Source organism: Dioscorea cayenensis, chromosome 20 (assembly GCF_009730915.1).
Source record: "Dioscorea cayenensis subsp. rotundata cultivar TDr96_F1 chromosome 20, TDr96_F1_v2_PseudoChromosome.rev07_lg8_w22 25.fasta, whole genome shotgun sequence".
Lineage (NCBI taxonomy): Eukaryota > Viridiplantae > Streptophyta > Magnoliopsida > Dioscoreales > Dioscoreaceae > Dioscorea > Dioscorea cayenensis.
Genome location: NC_052490.1, coordinates 8,040,752 through 8,051,774, shown reverse-complemented (window position 1 = coordinate 8,051,774; position 11,023 = coordinate 8,040,752).

The window sequence follows — 11,023 nt, the reverse complement described above, 5'->3', positions numbered from 1 at the left end:
ACGTCATTACGTATTGCTGGGGGCCTCTCTGTCTTGGTTGCCCACCCCTGAGGGCTTCAGCCCCGTCTCCCCATTTTCAGCCTCCCTTTCCAAATCCCAACCTCATCATGAGATTGTCAATGGCTGCGGAGGTGACGTCTTCCTCAAGGGTTTCAAATAAGAGGTCCTGTGCGTGGATCGAGCTTGGATGTGCGGTGGGCCCCTGTCAATGAGTCTTCCTGGCCTCATATAACCTCGCACGGCTGATGTGTTTAGATATATATATATTATATAATATTATATATATATATATTAATATTATATAATATATAATATTTATATTTGTATGCCGTGAAGATGCTTATCTTAGCGTCTTTTCTGTTTAATGATATGTTAGTATTATAACATATGTTAATATTTATGAAATATATAATAGTTATTATATGCTTTATTTGATTCTTTCCGTGATATTTTATTGTAGTAGTTTTTTTTTTTGTTATATATATATTGTTATGGTGGTTGTGGCTTCTATTAGGTTATGATATTTGGTTCCATACTCATTTTATCGTCGGTTGTTGGTCCTGACTTCGGGCCTGTTTCGTGAATATATCAATTGAAAGAGGTGTTTTTTTTTTTTTATTTCTTTGGCCTTTATGATGTAAGTATTATCTCGTTTCTTGGTCTTTTTTTGTTTTGAATATTTTCTATTTCTTTATTCATATTTTATTTGTCTCTAAATAGGCATAAAACTATTATTGTTAGTAAGAAAAATAGTTTAGTTTTTTATTTGTTTATTTTATTCTAATTAAAAAAATTAATGTTGTTTTTAATTATTGTGTAAATTGTTTTAAAACTTATATTATAGGAGTAATATTTAAATTGTTGAAAATTTTATAAAATTTCTAAATTATAGAGTAAATTTTACAAAATTGGCTCATATGTTTAGTTTGAGTATTTCAGGAATGGTTCTAATTGAATATATTAGAATTTTTCGAATACATTCATTCTGAATTGTAATTATTTTAATAAAACAAATTATATTATTACGCAAGTATATATAATAGACAATTGTTTTATATGACAAAATTTTTTTATACTTTGCTTTTTAGCCCCTTTGCCACCTTGTCTCGGTCCATACTACCAAGTACTTTGCAAATATCAATGGTTGCTTCAAGTAACATATAAAATAAATATATATAAAACATATGTATATTGTTAAAAATATATTAATAATAAACTATGAGATACTAATTTATTTTGTTCTTAATAATGACCCAATGCCTACACAAGAGATCCTTACTCATGTGTCACGAAACAAATGCTTTAACAGTTAGGCTTGCCGGGTTACTGGCAAAAATACCTTTCAATTTTAATTAGATTTTGAATTACTAAACAACTTTGAAATTGATTAAAATAAAATGTTGTGTTTTAATTGGCATATTTAAATGTCTTGTTTAACTGGTGTTTGAAGGATGTATTTTGAAACAACCACCCATGGATTGTATCAAGCTAATGTTATTTAATATATAATTTATATAGTGCATCTTATAAAATATGTATAACAATAAAAACAACCCATTGAAATAGAAATAAATACTTGCTTAAAATGAGGTGATTTCACCACCTCTAATAAAATTTGAGGCGGTTTATAAAATAGTGTTATTTAATTTAGAAACATTTTATTATTCTTAAAAAGTATATATTTAAACTAATTTTAAAATTACTAGATAATAATAATGATAAAAAATATTTGTTTTATGTTTAGGTTGGATGTTTAATGTCACACCTAAGATAGAATGCAAGGGTGTGAAATTCCCGCTTCAAGTGGAGTCCATTCCGACGAATGGGATTCTCGGAATAGTTCATATGTGGAAGTGGGAATGACCCCTTCTTGCCAACTGGGTGGAATAATTTCACCGTGCTTTAGCCTTTGAAAAATATTCGATGTGGCATTTTTTGAATCCTTGGGAATACTATGCCCCGTGAGGTACTATGTAACAAAAAATTTGGTAAAATTTTAAATTTTGATTTTAGTTTTAATATATTATATTGTCAAAAATATTTAGTTTTCAAAAGTATTTTGCCACACCAATAATATTCTAGTAACACAGCCCGCGTTTAAGCCAAAACGGACCTGGGGTTAACCGTGCCGAAGACAACTTTAAAAAACATTAAAAAATGTTACATATATATAGCAATCTTTGTAACCAACATCAAAGTGTTATAAGCACCCCTGAATCGCGATGCTCAATCCCAAAGTCGGGTTTAGCCTCAGTAATCATCAACCCAACCACTTTTATTTTTTTAAAAGTATATAATATATGTCATAATATAATATCTTATATGCTTTTGTTAATTACTTTTAATTACATATGTACTCCTGCTATGTACATATTCTGTTTTTGAGAAACAAAAAAACAGGTCAGGCTTTTCAGTGGAAAGTTTCTCACTATTATAATTTTAACATTTGATATCAAATTATGGAGGCAAAGAGAAATGAAAGGGTTTTGAATTTTACTTTCTAGTACTTATGCATAAAAGATATATTTGGAAGGGAAAAGAGTTTTGAGGCGAAATTAGTACTTTAATAATTTTGTAATATAAATAGTGTAATAAATTGCATCTTAAAAAAATCATCTTCCTTAGTTTTGTCCCTTATTTTTATATACATGAGAGGAGGGTGTCATTATTTTACATGGTGGTAATTACAAAGGCACTTTTTACAAAATTAGTACATAGTGTGAAAGGATTTTGAAATGAAACACCCACTTGTATTACAACTGACAGAAACTGTCATTTGATTTCACAATTAAACAATGATTGCTTTTATCCAGTCGTTTGGAAAGATGTCCCATTAACAGAGTCAATAAATGGTGTTCATCGAAGTAGCGGTGTCCCATTGAAGAAACAATGTGCCCTTTAGTCATGTAATCAAGGCGATGTCTTTAACTCCATAAAAATAATCCACTGTCCAAGTCAATTGAATGACAAATGAACCTCATGTTGATTTGCCACTTTTATACAAAGAGGAAAAACAAATTAATTTAAAAGCCATTGCGTTCCTTTCTGAGTTTGGAAGTGCAAACCACACTGCGGCCTCATTGTACCCCAGTTGAAACGCTATCTAATCACCTTGCATCCAAGGATTGAAAATTAGTGGAGCTAATTATAGCTTAAAGGAAAGTGGCTTCCTGTGCCTTAAAGACTCTGTGTGACTACTTTTCTTTCGTAATCTCTTTCCTTTATTCCCAAACCATCCCCACCTCCTAACATATTAGTACTAAAATGGTTAAAATATTTAAAAATTAGTTTAATCCGCGGCTATTATATGTAATTTTGAATTAGTCTTATTTTTGGCAGTGGCTGTTGGTATTTCATGTCAGGAAACAGGAGGATCAAATATTGTACCAGGAAAAGGCTGGTAAACTCAAAAAGAGTATGCATTGATCCCTGTGGTGGAAAGGATGAGGCATTCAAATAGTAAATATATATAGGATGTATATATTATTAGTATATACTGTAAATATTGGCAATTATTTTAGTTAATTAAATCATGAGAAAACTAGTAGCGGGTTTCAAGGTTATTGGCACCAATAATCCCTTTAAAGGATATAACATATCCAAAGTTCGACTAGTCACAATGGGAAATATCTTTAAATTCCAGTGTGATCGTTATCGTACATTCAACCTCATCTAAAACATCTGTTAACTATTCTCCGTTTGAGAGGCGTGCCCTGGAATCCTCTCCGCGGAAGAGAGGAAAGGAGGTCGCCACTTGGATATGAAAACCTGCGTGATATAATTCAGTTTTACATTTCCTCTGAAAACCCGATTGGAATCAGACCTTCCTGGAGTTAGTGTCCTCTCTATCTTTCTCATTTTGATTTCTGATTCCCCAGCCCCACCCTGGGATCAAGAAATCCTTCTATCTGACTTACATTGGCACACGGTGGAAAGTATCAGCAAATGAGGCTTCGATACCAGTAGGAGTATACCGCCGTTCATGACTTGATTTTGTTGGATTGCTGCCTGCGCCACACAGGTGATTTGAACAAGGCCTATATTACCGACTGGTTTCTTCAAATTATCAGTTATCTATTTCAATTCTGATTAATTATATGAATACCTTAGCACAGCTTTCAACATGACTTTGTGCTGATATCAGTTTACAGATCTGTGATCCAATGATGTTAGTTTTCATCCCTTTTAGTCATGGTGTTTGAATTAGCCTGGCCAGATCTCCTCACCTTATCTCTTTTCTGCCCCGGCGAGCCAGTTGATATATTCCGCGGTTTTTGTAGGCAACAATGAACTATTTTGGATGGGGTAAAATATATATGTTGTAATATGCCACAATCAACATTATTTGCCACTATTGTGCTTCAGACAAATATTTTTCTTAAAACAAATAACTTAAAATTTAATAACACTTTGAGGGCTTAGTTTCCACTGAGGTAACTACACCTTTAAAGAAAGATAGTGGTTAATTGCTTTGAACTTCTGAATTAGATTATTTATCTTTAACAGCAAAAACAAAACAGGTGAATGAAGTTTTTTCAATCTCCATCATAAGAAACCAAATTGCAACCCTTGGTGGGGTGCAAAACGAATCCTGAAGAGGTTTATTTGGAAACAAAGGGAATATATTTTAAAACCATAACCAAAATTTACGGCAAGGGTGTTAGAAGGTCAATACTTAAACCCAACCGGTAAAAATTATTTATTTTATTTATTTATTTCAAACACCTTTCTGAAATTTAATGTAAAATAACTTTGGAAGATTGTTTTAATAAAGCAACAGCCTTTAATATTTTAGACTCAGGATATCAGAATGCAATTATTTGTTTATTAATTCCAAAACCAGAAATTTAAACCAAAGAGTCAAGTAACATCCAACCCAACATCTAGAACCCAATAGCACCAAACAATGTTGGTCATCTGATCATTAAACTTTTATTAAAATGAAACCTACTTGAAAGACGAAAGTAGCACTGAATCCCACGACGCAACCAAATGACACTCACTATTTTTGTTTTGTTGAAATTGAGGGGATGAATGACAAGTGAGAAAAATCAAAATATGAGCCATGTATATTGGTAAATAGATAGAAAAAAAATTGAAGAGAGAAAGCAAATTAGATGAAAAATTGTTTGATGGAGATTGAAAAGGCATAGTCCTCATTTTGTTTTACTACAAGAAGGCTAAATAATCACTAATTTGAGTTAAAATAATTATACTATCACTCTTTAAAGGTATTGATTCATACACTGTAAGCCTAAATATAAATTGTTATGTTGAAATTTTAGTTATTTGTTTAAGAAAAATATTTATCCACAAACACAATAATTGTGAAATAATGTTGATTAATGGCATAATGCAACTTATATATTTTACTAATCCAAAATAGTTCATTAGTATACAAAAAACCATAGATATATAAACTACCTTCGCCAATTGGATGACTCATAGAATAGAAAAGAGATAAGGTAAGGAAGATCTATAACCAAAATAGTCAAACATATGACAAAAAGGATGAAAGAAACCTAACACATCATTGAATCCACACAGATCTATAAATAAATATCAACTAAGAATCATGTTAAAGCTGCATACTAGCAAAATTATTCATATAATTAATCAAATTAAATAGATATTGATAATTTAAGAAAACAAAAAGATGATAATATAGAGCTATGTATTAAATCACCTGTTGGCATATGAAGCAAGCAATCAACAAAAATCAAGTCACATGAACAGTGTACTCTCACTGCTGAATTATCAAGCCTCAAATTTAACGATGCTCCACCGTGTGATGTAGTGGAATAGAAGGATTTCTTGATCTAGAGATCAAGATGGGAATCAAGAAATCAAAATGAGAAAGATAAGAGAAGGACACTAGCTTTCAAGGGAGAAAGATCCTAATTTAATCAAGGGTTTCAGGAAAGTGGCAAGAACTGAATTGTATCACATGGGTTTTTATCCAAAAAGTGGCATTGTGTTTCTCTATCCTTTTCCATGGAGGATTAGGGCACCTTTATCTCAAACAAGGAAGATAAGTGTGAATGTTTTAGATGAGATTGAATGTGTACGATGTGATCTTGCCTGGATTTAAAAGATATTTGATGTGAAGCACTAGTGAACTTTTGGATATGCATGTAATATTTAAAGGTTAGTGGAGTAATCTGTAAACCCGCTACACTAGTTTTCTCATGATTTAATTAGCTTAAAATAATTATACAATATTTACGACGTGTAATATTTCATAATATATACATCTATATATATTTTTTATTTGAATGCCTCATCTTCCACCTGAGATCAAAATGCCTTACTCTTTGATTTATAATATAATTACTAAAATTTGAGAAAATATTTTGTTGATTATCATTTTCATAAACATAAAATATAAACAATATATGCTTCAAAAAATAAAGACCAATTTCAAAGAAAAATTACGTAATAATATTTTTTTAATAAAAATAAAAATATGATCATTCTACTACTAAAAATTAATTTTACCAAATTACAATCTCGATGGAATTTCTCATTAGTAAAAATATGTCAATTTCCATCTTTAATGTTATTGGAACCAGAAAATTTTTCCTAGTAATGGCAATTAAAAAATTATTCTGTGATATTTTTGCAAACATATATGTTTATACTTTTATATACTAATTTGTAAAAAATAAATAATATGGATCCAAACTAAAAAAATTTTTTTAGAAATATTTTTTTAATAACATTTTTTTGATACTATGTGTTGGTGGGGATGGTTTTTTTGAGGAATAAAGAGGAAGAGATTAGAAAAGAAAGTAGTGCACAAGTCTTCAAGGGCACTGGGAAATACTTTCCTTTAGCCTTAATTTAGCTCCACCTAATTTCAATCCTTGGATGCAAAAATTGATTGAATGACTGAATTTCCTTTAGGATACAATGAAGACCCTTGAGTATGGTTTGCACTTCCAAACTCAAGAAAAGACAACAATGGCTTTTACAAAGTGAAAGTTTGATTTTATCTTTTGTGCACTCAAAGAACAAAGCAAATGAACTTGTGAGGAGTTTGTTTATCATTCAAATTGACTTGAATGATGGTAAGAGATTATTTTTATAGGAATGAAGTGGTGTTTAGTAAATAGGCACACAACTTCAATAATGAGTGCCATTTAAAAAGACACATCACTTCATTAATGAGTGTCATTTAAAAAGACACATCACTTGATTACACCACTTCAATAAAAGACACATTATTTCATTAATGAGACACACCACTTCATTAAATAGACACACCATTTTACTAATGCGACACTATTTCATTAATGAGACATCTTTTCAAATAAGATAAAACAATCATTCATTAATTAATGAAATCCCAAATGACAAGTTCTCATTAGTTGTATTACAAGTGGTGTTTTTCATTTTTAAAAAAATCCTTTCACACTATGTGCACTAATTTGTAAAAACAAGAGGTATAACTATTAATTATGTAATATTTTTTTCAAAAATATTATTTTTCTCATATATTAACATATAAAAAAATACAAGAGGACAAAGCAGGAAGACTAGTTTTTTAAGATGTAATTTATTACATTGCCCTACTAATTTATAAAAATGCAAAAAGTGACCAAAATGCTAATTTCATATAAATATTTTTCCTTAAAAATATATCTTTTTATGCATAAGTACTAGAAAAATAGGTCAAAACCCTTTCATTTCTCTTTGCCTCCATAATTGACTAATCAGAATGATAAAATTATAATAGTGAGAAAAATTTTTCTTTCTTCTGAAAAATACAAACATTTTGTTTTCTCAAAAACAGAATATTACATAATAAGAATTTTTATATGATATAATTAAAAACAATTAGCAAAAAGCATATAAGATATTATATTATATTATATATTATATACTTTTTAAAAAATAAAAAGTGGATTTGGAGTTGATGATTACAAGGGGCTAAACCCGACATTTGGGATTAGGCATCGCGATTTACAAGGGTGCTAACACTGATGTTGGGTTACAAGGTATATATATATGTAACATTTTTTTAATATAAGATTGTCTTTTAAACGTAATTGTTTTTAAATTAAATTTTTATTAAACATGAGAGTCAGATTTACTAAAAATATTATTAATTAATGGCAAAAAAATATGTTTTTTTAGAAAACTAAATATTTTTGTTAATATAATATTATATTAAAACTAAATCGAAATTTAAAATTTTACTAAATTTTTGTTGTTGGAGTATCCTCGCGGGGCGTGGTATTCCTAGGGATTCCATAGGAAATGCCACATCCCTTGGGTATTTTTTTCAAAAGGCGCCTTGACGGTGAGAGTATTCCACTCCCTGTAGGCGAGGGAAGGGGTTTCCCCATTCCCACTCCACGGTGGACTATTTCGGGGAATCCCTCCCGAGTCGTGGGAATGGTCCTTCTGGGAAGCGAGAATTTCTCACCCCACTTGCATTCCTATCTTGGTGTGACTTGTTAAACATCCAACCTAAACATAAAAACAAATATTATTATCATTATTATTATTATCTAGTAATTTTTAAAATTAGTTTAAATATATACTTTTTCTAAAAATAATAAAATGCTTTCTAAATTAAATAACACTATTTTTATAGCAACCCCCTCATAGTTTATTGGAAGTTGGGTAAGAAAATACATCTCATTTTAAGCAAGTATTTTATTTCTATTTCAATGGGTTGTTTTTATTATATATTTTTATAGGAGATGCACTATATAAAGTATATATTAAATAACATTAGCTTGATACAATCCATGGGTGAGTTGTTTCAAAAATACATCCTTCAAACATGCCAAGTTAAACAAAGACATTTAAATATGCCAAGTTAAAACACAACATTTTTATTTTTAATCGAATTTCAAAGTTGTTTAGTAATTATGGTCCAAAATCTAATTAAAATTGAAAAAGGTATTTTTGCCAATGTCAGGCAAGCCTAATCATTAAAGCATTTTGTTTCTAAGAAGAGCACATGTGAATAAGGATCTCTTGTGCTTAGGCATTGGGTCATTATTAAGAACAAAAATAAATTTGTAAGTATCTCATAGTTTATTATTAGTATTATATTTTTTTAACAATATACATATGTTTATATTTATATTTATATTTATATGTTACTTTAGAAGCTTAACCATTGATATTTGTAGTACTTGGTAGTGGCGGACCCAAGACAAGTCGGCAAAGGCGGGCTAAAGGCAAAGTATAAAAAATTTTTGTCATATAAAACAATTGTCTCATTATGTATACTTGCGTAATAATATAATTTGTTTTATTAAAAATAATTACAATTTGAATGAATGTATTCGAAAAAAATTCTAATATATTCGAATTAGAACCGTTGTCGATACTCATGCTAAACATATGAGCCAATTTTTTTGTAAAAATTTACTCTATAATTTAGAAAAATTTTGTAAAAATTTTCAACAATTTAAATAGTTACTCTATCAATTTTAAAAATATAAGTTTTTAAAAACATTTTACACAATAATTAAAAAAACAACATTAATAATTTAGAATAAAAAATAAACTAAATAACTAAACTATTTTTCTTACTAACAATAATAGTTTTATGCCTATAGTAGAACAAATAAAATATGAATAAAAAAAGAAAAATAAGAAAAATATTCAAAACAAAAAGACCGAACAGAGATAATACTTACATCATAAAGAGCCAAGAGAAATACACCTCTTTTCAATTGATATATTCACACCGAAAACAGGGACCCGAAAGTCAAACCGAACCAACCGACACACGATAAAATGGAAATTATGGAACCCAAATATCATCAACCTAATGAGAAGTACAACCACCATAACAATATATATATATATATATATATATATATATTTTTACAATAAAAAATATCCTGGAAAGAATCAAATAAAAGGGCTATATGTATATTATATATTTCATAAATATTAATATGTATATTATAATATAACATATCATTGAAACAGAAAAGACGCTAAGATAAGCATCTTTCCACGCGACGGCCATGCAAAATATAAATATTATATATTATATAATATTAATATATATATATATATATATATATAATATTATATAATATATCCATATATCATCAACCATCGGCCGTGCGAGGTTATGTGAGGCAGGAAGACTCATTGACGGGGCGCAGCCTGGCTCTCCTAGCTCGATCCACGCACAGGACCTCTTGTTGAGACCCCCTTGAGGAAGACGTCACCTCCGCAGCCATTGAGAATCTCATGATGAGGTTGGGATTTAAGGAAAGGGAGGGCTGAAAATGAGGGAGCGAAGGGGGGCTGAAGCTTCCTCAAGGGTGGGCAACCAAGACAGAGAGGCCCCCCTAAGGTACATATGTTTTTAGGTGCGTTGAAAGAAATGTCGGTATAATATTATTTATTAAGACGCTTATTATGACCTATGTAACAAATGTTATAATTCAATATGACTTTTATCGGATCAATTTGTTATGTCATATTTAAAAACGTTATTTTAACTTATGATATATATATATATACATACATATATATTCAAAAATGAAAGATAATTTGAAATAAAAAAAGGGTATTTAAAGAAAAAAATAAAAAGCGGCAATATTTTGAATTTCAAAAGTGCCAAAAATTGGTGACAATTTCTTTTTATGAGAGCCAAACCTATGTGGCTATATATACAAGATGTATAAGACAAGAAAGAAACCCTAACTATGTAAAAAGGCCAAAATTAAAAATTCATCTCTATAGAAAAAAGTATGTATCTCTATTTTTCTTAATTCCATAGTATTTTTTTCGCATTGTTTTTTTCTTGTATATTATTTAAATATTTAATTTGTGTTTTATTTTGGTGGATGATTGATAGATGATTAATTTTTTTAATTAGTTTTTATTATAAAAATAGTAAGAAAGTTTAATTAATCAAGAATAATTTTTATAAAAAGAAGATCGAATTAAATTAGGGATGAGATCTCCAAAAATATCTATTTTTTGTTAGATCTTAAAATATGTTTTGCCTTGTCGAGCTTGGCCTAATGATGATTGG